This window comes from Rattus norvegicus, chromosome 6, assembly GCF_036323735.1.
Source record: "Rattus norvegicus strain BN/NHsdMcwi chromosome 6, GRCr8, whole genome shotgun sequence".
Taxonomy (NCBI): domain Eukaryota; kingdom Metazoa; phylum Chordata; class Mammalia; order Rodentia; family Muridae; genus Rattus; species Rattus norvegicus.
In genome coordinates this window covers 97,458,426-97,477,523 of record NC_086024.1, presented here as the reverse complement: position 1 = coordinate 97,477,523, position 19,098 = coordinate 97,458,426, and the positions used below count along the sequence as shown (strand labels likewise).

Below are 19,098 nucleotides of genomic sequence, written 5' to 3'. Positions count from 1 at the left end.
GCCCCCTCTTCCAATATTAATATATCTTAGCAACAAAGCTCAATGCACTTCTATTTCCCTTTCTAAAAAATTTCCCTCTAGGGAGAGGAAAAAGGTATAGGAAAAAGAAAGACATAACAAAACATAAAACAGTATAGTTTAAAATTCATAGTACAAATGTTGACGCAAAAAATTATATCTGCAAAGAGTACAAGAATGTGGACTTTCTGCCTTGGTTTAGCTCCAGCAAGAATCAAATCACAAAGTGAATGGGAGGGAGAGAGAGAGTCGCTTTCCTTTAGGGGTGTAGCACATAATAGTTGATCTGCTTTCAGGGGGTGGCTGAGGGAAGAACAGGGAACAGGGAAATAAATACTTAACTCACAGAATTTTGTTAGAACTCTCTCGAAGGTTCCCGTTTACTAGGAGCGAGCGAGTAATAGCATCCAGGTAGACAGGAGGGAGATGCTAGAGGTTAGGGGTTATAGCCTTGACTTCTAAATAGGTGGGACTTCTAATAGATGACATTCTATCCCCAATCCAGGGAACACTAGAAGCTAAAAAACAAAACAAAACAAAACTGCCCAAGTAGGGTGGAATGCAAAATGTCACCTCACACCCTCATTCTGTAATTGACAGTGGATTTGTGTTGAGTTTTCTGAAAAATATTTTCTGTTCCCGAGGGGGACAAGAAAGAGTTAAATTGATTTCTGATAGGTTTCACACGGTGGCCAGCTCTGCCAAAAAGGAGAGGAAGCAGAGACCAGCCCTATGATTAATTCTACCTGTTTTTCCCATGAGCGATCACCTGCTCCAGGGGTCATGAATAGCAGGTAGCTCTCCCTCTCCTGGGCTCTGAGAGCCTCGTTTGTTTGGTGACAGCTGAGTGACAAGGCCTGAAACACGAGCCCATGGCCGGGCCTGATGTGGGGATAAAAACCCTGGATGTTCCCTCAAACATTTCAGGAAATGAAAGTTGTAACGCGATCCCTCCTGCGCCCACATCTCCCCCAGCAAACACAAAAGCTCAAAGGAGCCCTCTCGGATTGAATTCGGCCTGGAGTTGATGGAGGGAAAGCGGAGCCCAGTTCGCGGGAGGGGTTGGGGGAGGCTGGGGCCTAGGCTGGCAAGCATTCGGAGCCGGAGGAGGCGGCGAGCAGGGCGGCTGGGCGCCTGAGGCCTGTGCCCGGCCCTAGGGCCTGCTCTTCTGCTGCAGCCCATCAGCCTTCGTGGGCTGTCCCCTGCTGCCACACGGTGAAATCCGTCTTCAGGGTCAATCCCCGGTTGGGAGGAGACCCCGAGCTTTACTACCTTCGTCCTAGCCCCCGTGGCCATGGCGTAGGCCCAGGCCTCACCTCTACCACACTCCTTTGCTTGGGTGAAGGTTCTAGAACCCCAGGGCAAGCCTTGGGCCTGAGCGTCCCTTCTGACCAGGCCACACAGGCCGGGGCAGCTGCCTGGGTCCCGGGGCGAAGAGGCAGGAAAGCCCCGGCCTCACTCAGCACCCTCCCGCCCGTCTGCCCTCATCAGTCAGCGGCCTCAGCCTGCCTCCGGGCCTCCCGGCACTGGCGGTGGAAGCTTCCAGCGGGTGCCGGGTGGGGTCGGGGGAGGGCGGGGGAGGTAATGGGAGAAGCAAAGCCGAGAAGTTGATGCTTGCTCCGAGCCCCACGCGGTCCTTCATCGGTGGCTCAAGTCGCCTGTCAATCATCGCGCCCTGAGTGGGATCGAGCTCTCGGTAGGTGGGAGGAAATAGAGCCAGAGCCCCTCCAGGGGGAGCTTTTCTCCTTAACTCAACAGCTGCGACTGTTCCCTTCAACCCTGATTTTTTTTTTCCTTTTTTCCTTTTCCTCCTCTGTACTAAGGAATCTTCCCCAGACAGCATTATGGGTCCTCATCGCCTCAGTCTTCACGGTGATGGCGAGTTCCCTCACAGCCCCATCACAGAACTGATACTGATCCAGGAAGCAGAATGGCGCACACAGATCTGCCTCTTGCACATACTTGCAAACTGTGCGGCCTGGGGAAAACTACCTAAATACTACAAGCCTTGATTTCCTCCTTGGGAAAATAGGGATTATGATATACTGCAGGGAAGCCTAAAATAAGCCGGAGTATTGAATATAAAATGCTCAACACAATACACATATATGAATATTAGCTATAATTATAACATCCTGGAAGCCTCCTTGGGTTGTCACAAAGCTGCCTGGGAAAAGTCTCATGATGCTAGAGTTTTCAGTAAAGGTAGATTCATTCCTCCTTTTGTTTAGAACAATGAAAGAAACATTATTTTATCGGGAACTATGGTTTGATTAGTGTTTCTTTTTTTTGAAGGATAGTCAAAACTTAAATTTATTTCTTAAAGCTCTAGATAACTGTAGAATCTAGAAGTCAAATTCTGGCAACCCAATCCTGGAATGATATTTAATCTGTAGTATTTAGATTTGCCATCTATAGTCTTTATGATTTGGACTCTTACATAGATAGCGTCACACATGGTAGAATTCCATTGGTGAAAATAAAGCCCTCTTCAAGGTGCCTTAGATGACAAATTACTTAGCCGGGTACTAAGGCTGTGAGCTGAATAGAGATTTAAGGCCCCACCTAAACGTGTCAACCTAAGTATAGAATGAGAAACTACTTTGAAGATTTAATGCCTTGCTGATGTTAACAAAGTGCTGGGTATAATGGTGCCCGATAAATGTTTTTTGAGGCTGCTGAGAGGATAGAAAGTCTACAGATAGTACAGAATTCCCAGAGTTGGAGTTTTGCAAGGCCCTCTTGGGGTACATTTCTTCTCTGGTGACATCTTCTAATGATCACTAGGGATGAATAGCTCATTTCAACGTATAAAACACGTCTCTGATTTCAAGGACTTTTCCTTCTCTGTGTTACTTAAAGCAAGATTCTTAGCTGAAAGGTTCTTGTAAAGGGGAGAGGAAAGAAGTGAAGGAGGACAGAGGGAGGGAGGGGTTTGGAGAGAGAGAGAGAGAGAGAGAGAGAGAGAGAGAGAGAGAGAGAGAGAGAGAGAGAGGCTAACTTTAAGGATAAGGCTCATGCACTATGACATCATTGTTTTTGCTAGAAGAAACATTTTGTGTCCCTTCTTTAAACATTGCATTTTTTTCCCCTCCAGTATCTTCATTTTTTTTCCCAAAGGAATCCAGGTCAACCAAAGACTGTAAATGTTTGAATTTTTGGTTTAGAAAAGCTGATCAATTTATAGCCAATCATCATATATGTTGAGGAAGAATTTGACACTTCTTTTCTGTTTGCTTATGAAATTCTATATTATACTCATGTATTCCTTATAGAGATAAATGCTTTGAAATGTATCAAAACCTGAACCTATAACAAGTTCTACACAGATATAATTATACTTATCCACATGAACACGTATTTGGGCAAATGCGTAATCTAATGTTACTTTTATTTGTGAAGATATAAATGTAAACACTGTAGAAGATAAATGGAGATGTCAGGCCTCTGGCTTTAAAGAATCACGCATATTAAAGGGACATTTGACCTGAACTGTGACTCTATTGCCACTTGATCCTTTGCATATTGGGAAATGATTTGCACCATGTGAGAGCCAAGAGGTTTTAGAATTATGCTTTTCTGCCACTACCCTTAAGATGACTGGAGTGAAGAAATATGCACTGGTTTTTGTTTCTTTCTGAATTGCTTCAGCATCCACATGTTTAGAAACACAAAAGTCTGTCCATGTGCGCACTGAAAAAAACAAGGAGAAATAAGAGAGAGCATTTGCAGCTGAAGAAAAAGTTCTTTTAAATTAGATTAAACTTTGCAGAGGGTGCTTCAAGGAGGTTTGGGTAGATTCCAAGCCTTAGCATATCCTTCAAGAAGTGAAAGGCCTCAGGGTGTTCCAAAAGGCATGTCCGTTCTAAATCAGCCTCAGTCCAGTTCAAATAGAAAAATATATGACTGAACTGGAAGGCTGGATAGAGCTGGGAGTTTTGTTTCTGCAGATGCATCTGAGTGAGGTAACATGAACGCAGTGATGTAGGCCCCCCTTTTCAGATTATCTGCTGAGGCTGGAGTCCCTGTCCCATCACTTAGCTGCCACAGAACGGACAGACATGGCTGCCAATATGTTTAGATAGATAGTCACTCTCTTCCTACTGGAAGTTACTCACAGAGAAAATGAAATGGCCCTCGTGGAATGCTCATAACAACGATGTCCTCGGCAGATTTCACATGTGGCCTTTTATCATCTTGATTATAGATCACGTGCAGATAGCCCTGGAGTATTTCAGCTTCTGACTGCGTTTCCCCCCTCCTTCTGATTAAGATCAAAACCGATGTCAAGTGCAAACTTTCAGTGTTAGCCAGCTAAGTAAAGGGCTAAGGGATACACCCTAAATGTTACTTTCTAGATTTTGAGTTTTCATACTATGTAGTGGCAAAATTTGCAGTCAGAAGATTTCATTTGGCAAATGCTATGATATGAGCCCACCCTACTTTTCGTTATACATCATGAAACGCTTCCAAACAATGAAGACTTCGATTTAAGCAATTCCTTAAAATGAATAAAATATATTTAAAACAAGAGTGCCATTCTTTTCTGGTGAAGATAGAAGCAAAATTCACAAATAAAATTACAGGCTGATTTAATCTTCCTTCAGGTCCCTTATGGCCAACACAATGGTTAAGAAAGACGGATTTTCCTGGCTGGTCCTCTCAGCCATACTTCCTTTGAGAAATGAACCAAAGGAACGACGGTAATGGGGATTAGGAGAGTCAGAGCTGCGAGCCAGTGGGTGTACTGTGGATTGTATTACCTGCAAGAGTGGAGGCAAAACACCCATAAAATAGCCTTTCAGATTCAGTTTGTCTCAAGTTACATTGTGAAACTCAGTGGTTTGGTGCAGTTGTGTACCCGTTGGCTCTAGAGAATTAAAAAGAATTGGGGTGGGCAAACCATTGTACAGCAGGACTGCAGGTGGCACCAGGGGCATTGGGGTTTGTGGTTTCCTGTGGGAAATGCTTTTGGCGATTGCTTGCCCTATTTGATAGGGTGAGAAAGAAACACAGGCTCCAAAGCAAGTCCATAGCTCTCTGGTTAGCAGCCATTATGTTGACTAATTTCATACAGGACATTACTTGTAAACTCATTTTTGGCCCTTTCTGATCCAGTATGAGGACTGGTAAGAAGATGGAATTATAGTTCTTTATACATTAAGAGAGTTTGGATGTCATATTTATTGTCTGAGAAATAAGACCCTGACTACACAATTCATTGTGATATTTTTTATTCTCTCGACAGAGGTATCAATAATTCCAATAACCTGGCTGGAACTTGAGAGGAACACTGTCTGTATGTTCACTTATGTGCCAGTTGTAACTAGAAGTAGTGTTTTATTTTCCTTCCCATTCTAGACTTTAGTGGCACTGTGGTAGTGGTGGGATTAACTTGATGGCTGATCATGGAAGACTATTTTGACATATTTCATTGGTATAACTTTTAAAGAGTGAATAAAAATTATATTACATGATCATTTATTATTAGAGAAAATGGGATATTTAGTAGATTTGAGTAAATCATTGAGACTCTGGTATTAATGCCTATTTGTAAACCATCTGTCTTTGTGACTCTCTCTTGTTGTTTAGTAAACCTTAAAAAAAATCAATGATTCAGTTTTATATAAACCAGTGGGTTATTAAAGATGGATGATGTACCATCCCAAAATAGAGTCTGCCAATAGGTCACCTTAATGTTAAAGGAAAATTTTGTCTTAAATCAGCTACTAAAATTTTTTGTTGTCTTAAATCAGCTACTTAGAGCTGGTCAACGCAAAGAGCATTGAATTCCTAATGAACACAGTTTGGGGTAGCGGACAGACTGAGAGATCTCAGCAACATGACCCATCTCGTCTCCTCCTGAAACTCCGTGTCCCTTATTTCTTTGTCACCTTTCTATTTGACACATTGTAATAACTCCTGCCAGGTAGATTAGATGCAATTGTCTTTACAAATGGAAACAGACTGCATCTTTGTTGAATGATTGATTCATTCATCAATAGTAATGAAACTAAGCCCAGTGAGAGGCGACATTAGAGTTGGTAAAGAAGTTGGATTAAAGGGCATAAAAGCAAATATTTTCTCTCTCCCTGATAAAGCTGTGCTTGTAATGAGCCAAGGATTTGGGAAAAGGCAAAATGTAATGTAGACAGGACTAGACGACCAAGCTGGCTTGTACTGCCTGCTTAAACCAATGGACGACCAAGCTGGCTTGTACTGCCTGCTTAAACCAATGGACGACCAAGCTGGCTTGTACTGCCTGCTTAAACCGATGGCGTCGAGTGTGGAAAGCAGACCTGCCTGAAAGAAAAACAAAAGAGCAAAACCACCCACCGACCCTAGACACGCCGGCACAGAGACCTCTGCTAAATGTCTGTCCCTCTTGTTTTCACTAGGAATGGGTCCAAATATTTAGATGTGTTCTCAGTGTTACATTTAAGTTAGAAATTTTGCCAAGAATGCAAGTTAAGTAAAGTGAAATTGCTGGCCACGTATGTGCAAGAAATGTTAATAAATGTCAGGCTTAAGGCAGGAAGCATCTCATGAGAGTTCAGACTCAGGGTTGTCTGTGATAAATGTGAGGGCAAGCAGGGAGGACCGTGCCTTTGCCTGGTGCTAGCCCACCTCTCGTTCTAGTCCACCTCTCGTTCTAGCCCACCTCTCGTTCTAGCCTAACCTGTTTTCAGAGTGCAGGCAGTCACACCAGGACCTTGAATGTATCAGGCAAGTGCTTTGCACTGAGCTGTATTCTGGGCGTGCTTAGCTCTTATAGGAGTGTTTTCCTACCCTGAGATTTTGGCAGTGGTTAGAAAGCCATGATTCTGAAAGGTCTCTCTGCCCTCCTGGCTGGATTTAAACTGATTGTCTCAGAAGGAATCGGCCTGCAGCTGCTTGCCACTTCAGAGTTGAAGTTGAGGTGATATTTATTTTAAAGGGTTGAGGTCACATGTACTTTAAAGAGATGATTGGTTGAGTATAAAGAAAGCTGTCTTTAAAAAACAGGTGGGAAATTACAGTAAATAATATTAATCAAGAGCATTGCACAAGGGGCTGGGGATTTAGCTCAGTGGTAGAGCGCTTACTTAGGAAGCGCAAGGCCCTGGGTTCGGTCCCCAGCTCCGAAAAAAAGAACCAAAAAAAAAAAAAAAAAAAAAAAAAAGAGCATTGCACAAAATGGTTCCTGCATCTAAAGTAGTGAAACAGATGAGAATTTGGCCATGGATCGCAGCTGTAACTGTGTATGAGGTAGCCTTATCTCCCTGACCAATCTTGGTAAGATCTTGCAAGTAGAAATTGAAAAGTTTCCAGGTAGCCTTGGAGAAATGGGAAGCACAGTCCAGTAAGCACACGTTTTATCATGAAGATGCGCTTGCCTTCACTGGCTCATACACTATAAGCCTATTATTTATGTCTGGGGATGAATAATGTTTTTAGTATAGAAGTCTTAAAAAGAGGGTATTTGTCCCAGACTGTAACTGTAGACCTTTGCAAAGGGCATGGATTGCATTAAAACACTCAAAATAAAAATGGTACCCAAAGACTATACATGGACTGACCCAGGGCTCCAACTGCATAAGTAGTAGAGAATAGCCTTTTTGGGGCTCCAGTGGAAGGGGAAGCCCTTGGTCCTGCCAAGGTTGGACCCCCAGTGCATGGGAATATGGGGGGGGCAGTAAGGGGGCTGTAGGGGGGGGATACCCATATGGGGGAGGGGGAGGGGAAGGGAAAGGGGGAGAGGAAGGGGGAGGGGGAGGGGGAGGGGGAGGGGGAGGGGGAGGGGGAGGGGGAGGGGGAAGAGGATGGGGGATTATGCACAGGAAACTAGGAAATGGAATAACATTTGAAATGTAAGTAAAGAAATGTATCTAATTAAAAATTAAAAAAAAAAAATAAAACAAGCCAGTCTCGGAAAAAAAAATGGTACCCAAGTGCCCTAGGAAGGTGTTAGCTATGGGTAGTATTTGTGAAGTGATGAGAGATCTTATCCAGCTAAACTTGGTGGGTTTACTGCTGTTTTACTCCATATTAAATCAGGAAAGACAAATCAGATTCTTCCAAGTGCCTAAGGCTGTGCCTACATAGAGCTAAGGCTGTGCCTACATAGAGCTAAGGCTGTGCCTACATAGAGCTAAGGCTGTGCCTACATACAAAGAGCACTGCGGTTCCGTAGAACAGTACCTGAAGTACAGTGAAATTGGCCGTTTGCAAGAGAAGGCGTGATTACTCTCGTGCCGCATGCATGCTTCAATCTTATAAATAGTTCATAAATTATTCTTTTTTTTCCCCCGAGACAGGGATTCTTTGTGTATTTCTGGATGTCCTGAAACTCAATTTGTAACCAGACGGCCTCAAACTCACTGAGACCCACCTGCCTTTGCCTCCCAAGTGCTGTGATGAAAGGTGAACGCCACCTATCGATGCTCACTGCCAGACAGCTTTAAATGCCCTTTCCCCAGTAAATCTAAGATTTTTATAAGGTAAACCATAGCTCTCACACTGTAGGGTCTTGTTTCTATATTTTTATATTTAAAATTCTCTTTAACATGCATTGAAATGATTTTGTTGGTGTTTATTGGCATGTATTATGTGCATATGTGTGCTGTAAATATGCCACACGGCAGACATGTAGGGTCAAGTCATTCCTCTCTACTCTCCTTGTGGGTATTGCTTCTGTCCTCTACCATGTGGGTCCCAGGCATTGAACTCAGAGGGTCAGACTTGGTGGCAAGTGTTTTTACCCATGGAGTTAGCTCACTGGCCATATTTTATATTTTTAATCAGAACCATGTCTTCATCAAAAGATTTGCCAACATGTATTTGGCATCTTGAAAGCCTTGCTGTGTCCAATATCTTGGCAAAATTAGTTTAAACTGTCATAATAATTTCTTTTATTATAGTAAGGTAATATAGTTTTTATTTTCTTATGAGAGGTTTGGAGTGGCTGGGGTGGGAGCAGGGAATCCACATTTGACATTCTAGGTAACCCATGAGAACAGCCAGAGTTGGCTACTCAGCCAGAGTTGTGTAAAAGGGGTTTATGTAGATGCGTTTAAAACTTATTGCCAGGTCCGATGCCCACTCAAAACACTATCATATTTAGCCTTTAGAAAAGAATTTCTAGTGTTACAAAAGGAGCTATTATGCTCTCTATAGAGTCCTTCTAGTCTAATTCAGGAGAGGTGTAGATAAGTTTTTGGTTGAGCACATTAATTAAACCTCAAAGGGCCAAGACCCAGACTGAAACCAAATCTCCTGATTCTTAAAGTGTCCACACGTCAGATGAGATCGCTGTAGATTTGGGCCTTTGCCTTGGTCGACCTCAGAAAATGCCATCAGTTTCTTCTTTCTGTCAAGGAGAAAATCTTAATCTCAGAGGTTTGTAAACAACTAGACACACAGTTGTCTTTTCTGAGTATTTAAAAAACATTCCTGGAGTTCCGATGTTCTGAAACAGGGGCAGACTGTTCAGGGAAGAGAACCTGATCCCCGTGGAGGACCTGGCAGAGGGTGTGACCAGTCTCATGTTCTCCTTCCCTTCCCTTCCCTTCCCTTCCCTTCCCTTCCCTTCCCTTCCCTTCCCTTCCCTTCCCTCCCCCCGCCTCCCCCTTCCTCTCTCTCTCCCTCCCTCCCTCTCTCTCTCTCTCTCTCTCTCTCTCTCTCTCTCTCTCTCTCTTTCTTTCTTTCTTTTTCTTTCTTCAAGACAGGGCTGTCCTAGAACAAAGATCTGCCTGCATCTGTCTCCCTAGTGCTCTGGTGTTTTGTTCTTTTTTAAAAAATTATTTAAGCTGGGTGTGGTGGTGCATACTTTTAATCCCAGCACTTGGGAGGCAGAGACAGGCAGATCTCTATGAGTTCGACGCCAGTCTGGTCTACAAATGGAGTCCAGGACAGCTAAGGCTCTGTCACATAGAAAAACTCTGTCTTGAAAAACAAAAAAACCACATATATTTTTAAGTATCTGCCTAGTAGCTCAGACTGGCCTCTAATATATGATTTGCTGGCTTCTTCTAACTCCAGAGCTCTGGGATTACAGGTATGTGCCATTATAGCTGGCTGAAGTCTTACTGAACATTCTCCTGTTGCTGTTTCTACAGAATACAATTTCTCTTTGTATTCCTGCCTTTCTTCATCCATGTTAAGAACCACATATCATGGGTGGCATCTGAAGAAAGATGGTGGAAGCAGATGAGAAGGAAGCTGATTTTAATACAGTTTGGTAGGCGTTCCCAGCTCAGTTCCTGGCACCTAGGCAGTGTCTCTTGAGGGCCTTTTGCATAGATAAAATTTGGAGATACACACCCAGTGGATTATGGGAACATGTCTTGTGGCTTATCTGGATTCCTGCAATACTCATTTGTGTTTCCCCCACTGTTATATTTCCCCTCTCCAGCGTAAACTCCACACAGAACAGCCAGAATGAGTCACGGACCATATCATGCCTTGGATCATACTTCACCTCCTTTAAGTTCTCCAGTAACTTCCCATGACATTGGAATTAAGGCTACACTTCTCAGAAGGTGCTGTATGATCTTTTTCTTATCTTATTTCATGTTCCACTTCATTCCAGTGAGATGAGGCTGGCCTTGAACTCACAGAGATCTACCTGCCTTTGCTTCGATTAAAGGTGCACACTACCATGCCTGCCAAACTTTAAAAAAAAAGGGGGGGGGGAGGGCTTTAAACAGATTGAAGTCCTTTACTCTACAAGGACTTTGCAGGCCCATGTTTCCTCTAACTCTGTGATCACCCTGCTCTCTCCCGCCCCAGTTAAAGGGTTAACCTCCCAGAGAGGCCTTTTCTCTAAGGTCTAAGTATAGCAGCTCAGGGCAATCCTGAAACCATAATCCAAACTAGATAGGACAGGGAGCTGGCCCTCACTGTTACCCATCATGCCGTCTGCTGATGCCTAAGATGCTCTCTGTGTTGATGTCATTCTCAGGTTGGCTGCAAGCCTGCTGTAGAAGGTCCAGGCCCTGCATCGGGTTACAGCTGCCTGCAGAGGGACAGAACCCTGCTCTTCCTGGTGCTCTCCTGAGGGAAGAAACCTTTCCAGAAGTCCCCTCTCTAGCAGACTATTCACATCTCCTTGGCTAGAATGGAGTCACATACAAATTCCTACCGTGGTGGGGAGGGGGTTGTTATCGATCCTGACTACAGGTTCCTGTTCTATTTCGTGTGTTGTGTGCATCGGGCAATTTTGTAAACTCTAGACTCCTCAGAGTGATGTTTTAACTTTAAACAATTGGAATCAACTGTAGAGTGCTATACTTATGAAAATCACTAAATTCACAGCCTATAGATATATGCTATCTTTTATTGATTACAACTAGATTTTTTGTTTCCAAGACAAGGTTTCTCTGTGTAGCCCTGACTGTCCTGGAACTCACTCTGTAGATTCCTCGAACTCAGGGATCTGCCTGCTTCTGTCTCCTGGATGCTGGGAGTAAAGTTGTGCCCCACCCCTGCCCAGCACAACTATATTTTAATAATACTGATTGAATTAATAAGCATTACGAGTCATTTTAAGAGAGTGATAGGCATAAATGATGTTTTGAGATAGTTTTAAAAACTATAATGTGGGGCTGGAGAGATGGCTCAGCAGTTAAAACTGAGTTCAATTCCCAGTAACCACATGGTGGCTCACAACCATCTGTAATGGGATCCCATGTCTTCTTCTGGTGTCTCTGAAGACAGCTACAGTGTTACTCATGTAAGTAAATAAATAACTAATTTTTAAAAACCCTATAATGTGACTTGAAGACATGTGCAACTTATGTCAGTGGCAAAGGTACAAACTTTAAGAATAGCACATGGTTTGTGAGCTTCAGCAATAGAAAAAAAACGTTATGTTTTTGGGAGAAGTTACTTAAAGTCCCCCCCCCACACACAATTTATTTATTTATTTTTTGTTTTTTTGGGTTTTTTTTTTTTTATTAACTTGAGTATTTCTTATATACATTTCGAGTGTTATTCCCTTTCCCGGTTTCCGGGCAAACATTCCCATCCCCCCTCCCCTTCTTTATGGGCGTTCCCCTCCCCATCCTTCCCCCCTTGCCGCCCTCCCCCCAACAGTCTAGTTCACTGGGGGTTCAGTCTTAGCAGGACCCAGGGCTTCCCCTTCCACTGGTGCTCTTACTAGGATATTTATTGCTACCTATGAGGTCAGAGTCCAGGGTCAGTCCATGTTTAGTCTTTAGGTAGTGGCTTAGTCCCTGGAAGCTCTGGTTGCTTGGCATTGTTGTACATATGGGGTCTCGAGCCCCTTCAAGCTCTTCCAGTTCTTTCTCTGATTCCTTCAACGGGGGTCCTATTCTCAGTTCAGTGGTTTCCTGCTGGCATACGCCTCTGTGTTTGCTGTATTCTGGCTGTGTCTCTCAGGAGAGATCTACATCCGGCTCCTGTCGGCCTGCACTTCTTTGCTTCATCCATCTTGTCTAATTGGATGGCTGTATATGTATGGGCCACATGTGGGGCAGGCTCTGAATGGGTGTTCCTTCAGTCTCTGTTTTAATCTTTGCCTCTCTATTCCCTGCCAAGGGTATTCTTGTTCCCCTTTTAAAGAAGGAGTGAAGCATTCGCATTTTGATCATCCGTCTTGAGTTTCATTTGTTCTAGGCATCTAGGGTAATTCAAGCATTTGGGCTAATAGCCACTTATCAATGAGTGCATACCATGTGTGTTTTTCTGTGATTGGGTTAGCTCACTCAGGATGATATTTTCCAGTTCCAACCATTTGCCTACGAATTTCATAAAGTCATTGTTTTTGATAGCTGAGTAATATTCCATTGTGTAGATGTACCACATTTTCTGTATCCATTCCTCTGTTGAAGGGCACCTGGGTTCTTTCCAGCTTCTGGCTATTATAAATAAGGCTGCGATGAACATAGTAGAGCACGTGTCTTTTTTATATGTTGGGGCATCTTTTGGGTATATGCCCAAGAGAGGTATAGCTGGATCCTCAGGCAGTTCAATGTCCAATTTTCTGAGGAACCTCCAGACTGATTTCCAGAATGGTTGTACCAGTCTGCAACCCCACCAACAATGGAGGAGTGTTCCTCTTTCTCCACATCCTCGCCAGCATCTGCTGTCACCTGAGTTTTTGATCTTAGCCATTCTCACTGGTGTGAGGTGAAATCTCAGGGTTGTTTTGATTTGCATTTCCCTTATGACTAAAGATGTTGAACATTTCTTTAGGTGTTTCTCAGCCATTCGGCATTCCTCAGCTGTGAATTCTTTGTTTAGCTCTGAACCCCATTTTTTAATAGGGTTATTTGTTTCCCTGCGGTCTAACTTCTTGAGTTCTTTGTATATTTTGGATATAAGGCCTCTATCTGTTGTAGGATTGGTAAAGATCTTTTCCCAATCTGTTGGTTGCCGTTTTGTCCTAACCACAGTGTCCTTTGCCTTACAGAAGCTTTGCAGTTTTATGAGATCCCATTTGTCGATTCTTGATCTTAGAGCATAAGCCATTGGTGTTTTGTTCAGGAAATTTTTTCCAGTGCCCATGTGTTCCAGATGCTTCCCTAGTTTTTCTTCTAGTAGTTTGAGTGTATCTGGTTTGATGTGGAAGTCCTTGATCCACTTGGACTTAAGCTTTGTACAGGGTGATAAGGATGGATCGATCTGCATTCTTCTACATGTTGACCTCCAGTTGAACCAGCACCATTTGCTGAAAATGCTATCTTTTTTCCATTTGATGGTTTTGGCTCCTTTGTCAAAAATCAAGTGCCCATAGGTGCCCACACAATTTAATACACAGATACTCTGATCTTCATTCTGGGTTCCAGTTCATTGGATGAGTTGATGTTCTAGGAGTGATGGGGCCTGGTGGTATAGGTTTGTAATCCTGGCCACTTAAGGGATTGAGAAAGGACCTCAAACTCAAAGCCTACCCTGGCAACTTGCTGAAACTTTGTCTCAAACTAGAAAGTAAAAAGAGGACTGAGATAGAGTTCTTACCTAACAGATAAGAGGTCCTAGGTTCAATTCCCAGTACAACAAAATTTTTAAAAAATTTTAATTGAAATCTAATTATGCGGCATATAAACAAAGTGTTTAGCCCATAGTAGGTACTCAATAAATTGTACCTTAAAAATAGGGACACAAGGAGAAATCTAAAAAGTCAGAAACCCAAAATACATAAATCAATGCACTGGGAAAAAAACTAGGGATGAGGTTTCAAGGGCTCATTAATATAGTTTCTCACCCGAACTTCCAGTGGTTAGAGCAGCGGCACAGGAGTAAAGTCAGCCTGGCAGATGAACTTGAAAGAGTATATCAAAAATACCCACAACCACCCCACCTTACTAAGGCTTCTGTCCACAGGAGCTCTCTTTAATGCCATGCATCAAGTTCACTGTGATTTATATTCCCAGACAATGGCTTGCTCTGGGTTGCGTCACTGGTACTGGGTAAGACAGGATAAAGACTTGGCCGTCGTCCTGTGGTGTGGTCACACTGGCTCAGAACTAAGCTTCTGGCTCATCCCAGTAATTTTAGTTCCTCTTCTCTCAAGAAGGATGCAATTTTAGGACCATTAAGATAATATATTTTGGTCAAATAGATAAAAGGTCATTTTTACCCACAAGATGGGTGGGGATGCCTTCATACGTATATTTGGGTTTGTAAGAAGAAAGAGATGGTTTCTGTGTCCTGAAGACTTCTCTTGTGTGTTCCTTCCATAAAGGACGTGGATCCCCACGGTTTAGTCATAGCGTTGTTTACTGGCTATGATTCAAAGGTTTGAAATCACACCGACATGAATTCATATTCTCACTTTGCAATGTACTGTCTGTGATCCTGAGCAAACAACCTCAAAATAGCAACAACAGCAACAGCAACAACAACAACAGCTACAGCAACAACAATAATAACTTACGGCAAGCAACAACAGCAATGGCGATCATGTGAGACTCCTACTGTCTATTGGGGTGTAAATGACATGTCCCCAACAGGTCCAGTTTGAGAACTTTGTCCCTCTCTGGGCAGGGATGTTTGGGGAGGGCTGGAAACTGTAAGTATAGCTTCTTTGGAGGAAGTGGGTTCCTTGGGGTAGACCTTGGAGCTGGAGAGTGCGAACAAGAAGCAAAAGTTTCTTGGCACGACAGGCTGCTTGCACTCCAATCGTGAGCTGAATAAATTCATCCTCCACGAAGCTGCTTCTTGTCATCCAGCTGGTTACATTGAAGAGAGAAGCAACCAATAGAGTCCATGTACTTTGTGGGGACAACAATTCTCATAAGCCCAAGTTGTCACGTCATACTTTCACTCTCTTTCCCACAGGAATAAGGAGGAGATGATGTGGATCTATATATCTATATATAATCTTATATCATATATTTATTATATAATCAATATGTCAACATGATATATTAAAATATAAATATAGCATATTATAGTTTACATAATACAATATATAATGTTATGTATTTATTATATATTATATTTTATAGTGTATATCATATCATGTATTTTAAAACTTGCCTCTAAACTTCATTTTCCTTTCTCGGCAAACTGAAATTCACCAGGACAATCCTTACAGGATTGTCATAAGACGGAATTGCTGTGTGTTGCGGTTTTTTCATAGTATGGTACCTCAGTGCTCAGTAAACGCAGAGTCAGCCAGCATTGGTTTACCTGACCTTCTACAGCCAATAAAATCTTATCGTATTTCCACGTACTTCACTAAAATAATAGAGTGATTGATTTTGCTTGTTCAAGGAGCATGGATTATTAATAATAATTAGTACATCTGACTCGAGGGTAAATAAATTGTAAGCATAGCTTATCTGTTATGTCACCACTTTTACAAAACACACGTGGGCTTTTATGAATTATTAATTAAAGTTATGGCTGCTATGGTTGTATTAACATAGCCTCAGTCCAGTGTTAGCCTCCATGCCAGTAATCCCAGATCTCAGGTGACAAACGTCCAAAGATTTCGATTCCATGCTGGCCTGGACTACCTGGGGAGATCCTGTTCACCCCTTTTTTCCCCACCAATCCCATTGTCCAAAAAAAAAAAAAAAAAAAAGGAAAAGAAAAGCTAGAAACCTTCTTCACAAAGGAATGGAATTTTTTTTTAAAGATTTATTTTATTTATATGAGTACACCATAGCTGTCTTCAGACACACAGAAGAGGGCAGCGGATCCCATTTCAGCGGATGGTTAAGAGCCACCATGTGGTTGCTGGGAATTGAACTCAGGACCTCTGGAAGAGCAGACAGTGTTCTTAACCGCTGAGCCCTCTCTTCAGACCCAGGTGTTTTGATTTTTTTCTCTGCTCAATTTATTCTTATCCAAAATAGTTTTGGCTTGCTTTCAAATGTTCAAATTAACACGTTTTTTAAAAAATTTATTTATTTATTTTATGTATATGAGTATACTGCCGCTTTTTTCAGACACTCAGAAGAGGGCGTCGATCCCATTTCATATGGTTGTGAGTCAACATGTGGCTGCTGGGAATTGAACTCAGGACCTCTGGAAATGCAGTCAGTGCTCTTAACCCCTGAGCCATCTCTCCAGCCCCAAGACTTTTTTTTTCTTAATTTAAAAAATTGTATGTGCATGAATGTTTGGTCTGCATATATGTATGTGCCACAGTGCGCCTGGTGCTGGAAGAGGTCAGAGGAGGGCATCAGATTTCTCAGAACTGGAGTTATGGGTGATTGTGAGCCACCTCGTGGGTCCTAGGAACTAAACCCTCTGCAAGAGCAGCAGACGGTCTTAACCACTGAGCAATCGCTTCAGTCCCAACAGGAGCTTTTCCAGTTTGCTTTTGCAGTCTGGGAATGGGATCTAAGGCCTTGCTCACCCTAGACACCCTAGGTGAAACTTCTGGGTCGGTCGGTTATCCCTAGTTTTTACGAGAGAGAGAGAGAGAGAGAGAGAGAGAGAGAGAGAGAGAGAGAGAGAGAGAGAGAGAGAGAGAGAGAGAGAGAGAGAGAGAGAGAGAGAGCTCTTAATCCCATTTAATCCCATGCCAAACATTGCTCAATTAGGAAAGAGAGGACCGAGCTATAAGTTTTAGCTGATTGCCGTTCCTCACAAAAGCATATTTTCAGTGTGGAATTTCTCCACTTTTAGATTACATTAAGGGGAAAAAAGTTCCGCTCACATCCAATATCAGAACTCCACTGAAGACACTAAGACAAGTTCACCTTTTCCCCCAACAAAGAAGACATCACAGGGTTTTAATGAATTGAGTCCTGCGAACAGTGGAAGCTACCCGTAGCCTTACCTGTGAGCGCCCCCTGCTGGATACCCAGAGCCTTTACTGCATCGCCACTGAAAATTTGCACAATTTGTCACAAGGACAGCTGTAAATCCTAGTAAGTAATGTGGTTATAACAAAAACATACTCAGGAAACAAACTCAAATGCAAAAATATTCCACTGAGCAATTGTTTATAATCGCACCAGTGCCAAGGATCTAGTCCTGTATTTATCTTATGAGCTCACCGAGTTTTATACATTAGTGACGAAGGCAGCTGGTGGGTGGTTTCTTACCATAGGGAGCCTGCACGTATATTTTACAGAAGGGTAGAAAATTAGTGGCCCCTTTTATGTGACCATGTGTTGGCTTCAATGCCTAATATGAATCTTCCCTGAGAATCTTGGGCTCGGAGCCATAGTTCCAGCTGGTTCTTAAGGTAGGTGTGCTCCGTTTTACCTGGGGCCCTGGAGAGTGACATTACTTGTGGCCTATGGCTAATTCAGCAGACACAGGACTCAAGGATCATCAGCCAACTCAAGATTTCCATTGAGGGCAAGAAGGAAGAAATGGACTGTAAGGGAAATCGGTATCTGTTTTGGTCTATTTAGAGCTTCATGCGCTGGGTAGTGGTGGTGCTTGACTTCAATCCCGGCTCTCGGGGGTGGATTGGGGCAGAGCAGGGGAGTCACTGAGTTCTAGGCCAGCTACACAGAGAAACTCTGTCTCAAAAATCCAGAAAAAACAAAACAAAACAAAACAACACTTCATGATTTAGTTTTTTCCTTCCTTCCTTCCTTCTTCCCTTCCTTCCTTCCTGCCTGCCTGCCTTCCTGCCTTCCTGCCTTCCTGCCTTCCTGCCTTCCTGCCTTCCTGCCTGCCTACCTTCCTGCCTTCTTCCTGCCTTCCTGCCTTCCTGCCTTCTTCCTGCCTTCCTGCCTTCCTGCCTTCCTGCCTTCCTGCCTTCCTTCCTTTGACAAGGTCTTGCTATGTAGCTCAGGCTAGCTTTGAACTCTAAGTTCATCCTCTTTTCTCTGCCTCCTGAGTACTGGGATTTCTTAGCTGTTTCCTTCCCTTTGGTCCTGGGGAGCAAGCCTAGGGCCTTCCTTGCACACGCTAGGCAACATCTCTCTATTTTCCCCTTGGGTCATTCCTGGTCACTTTTGCAGAAATCAAAGCTCCAGGAATTGTTCCTACATCACTGATGGGGAGGCTTCTCACAGTGTGGTTAACGCCCCGAGACTGATTTTTTGCTTCTAGAATGCTCTCATAATTGGTATGCCCTTTTCCTGCTATGACTTCCTGACCCCTGAGAAACATAATGCATAATTCACGCTGGGATGAAGCGAGTATTCTTTCTTTATTCCAGAGTTGGAAACGTGGAGCTACTCCATGGAAGGATAAATCCCTACTCTTTTTGTCTCTGGTGTCTCTCAGGCCGCTATCCCAGTTTTATATACTTGTACTTCTACTCTAGGGTAAAATTTGTCAGCTCTTGTGTTTTCTTCTCCTAGGTCCTCTTCTATATAAATACAAACCCTCCCACAACTTTCAAATAATTTCTTATTTGAGTTGCTGTTATGTCTGACCTAATATTCTTATTATGTAGATTTGTGTTGGATCTGTGAGTATTATGCTGAATGGATTTTAGTAATACTATCTGCATCCCCTCCCCCCTTTTAATAGGTGTGGTTTTGAGACAAGTTCTCAATGTTTACCCTAGGCTGGTCTCATACTCACAACGTATTTCTCCCATTTCTGCCTCCCAAGGGCTGGTATTACAAGTGTGGGCCACCAAGCCTGGCTGTGATTCTGTGTTTTTATTGCTGAATTCTCAAAAAGTTCTGCTGAGCAGAAACTTGTTTC

At 43.1% G+C, this 19,098-nt stretch overlaps 1 long non-coding RNA gene across 1 annotated transcript; it reads left to right on the top strand.

Annotated features, from left to right (window-relative positions):
• Nucleotides 1-1,089: 1,089 nt before the first annotated feature.
• On the top strand, nt 1,090-11,766 carry LOC108351257 (uncharacterized). Its single transcript, XR_001838468.3, has 3 exons — nt 1,090-1,714; nt 10,412-10,538; nt 10,961-11,766. It is a non-coding gene; the product is annotated as an uncharacterized LOC108351257 (long non-coding RNA).
• Nucleotides 11,767-19,098: the final 7,332 nt, after the last annotated feature.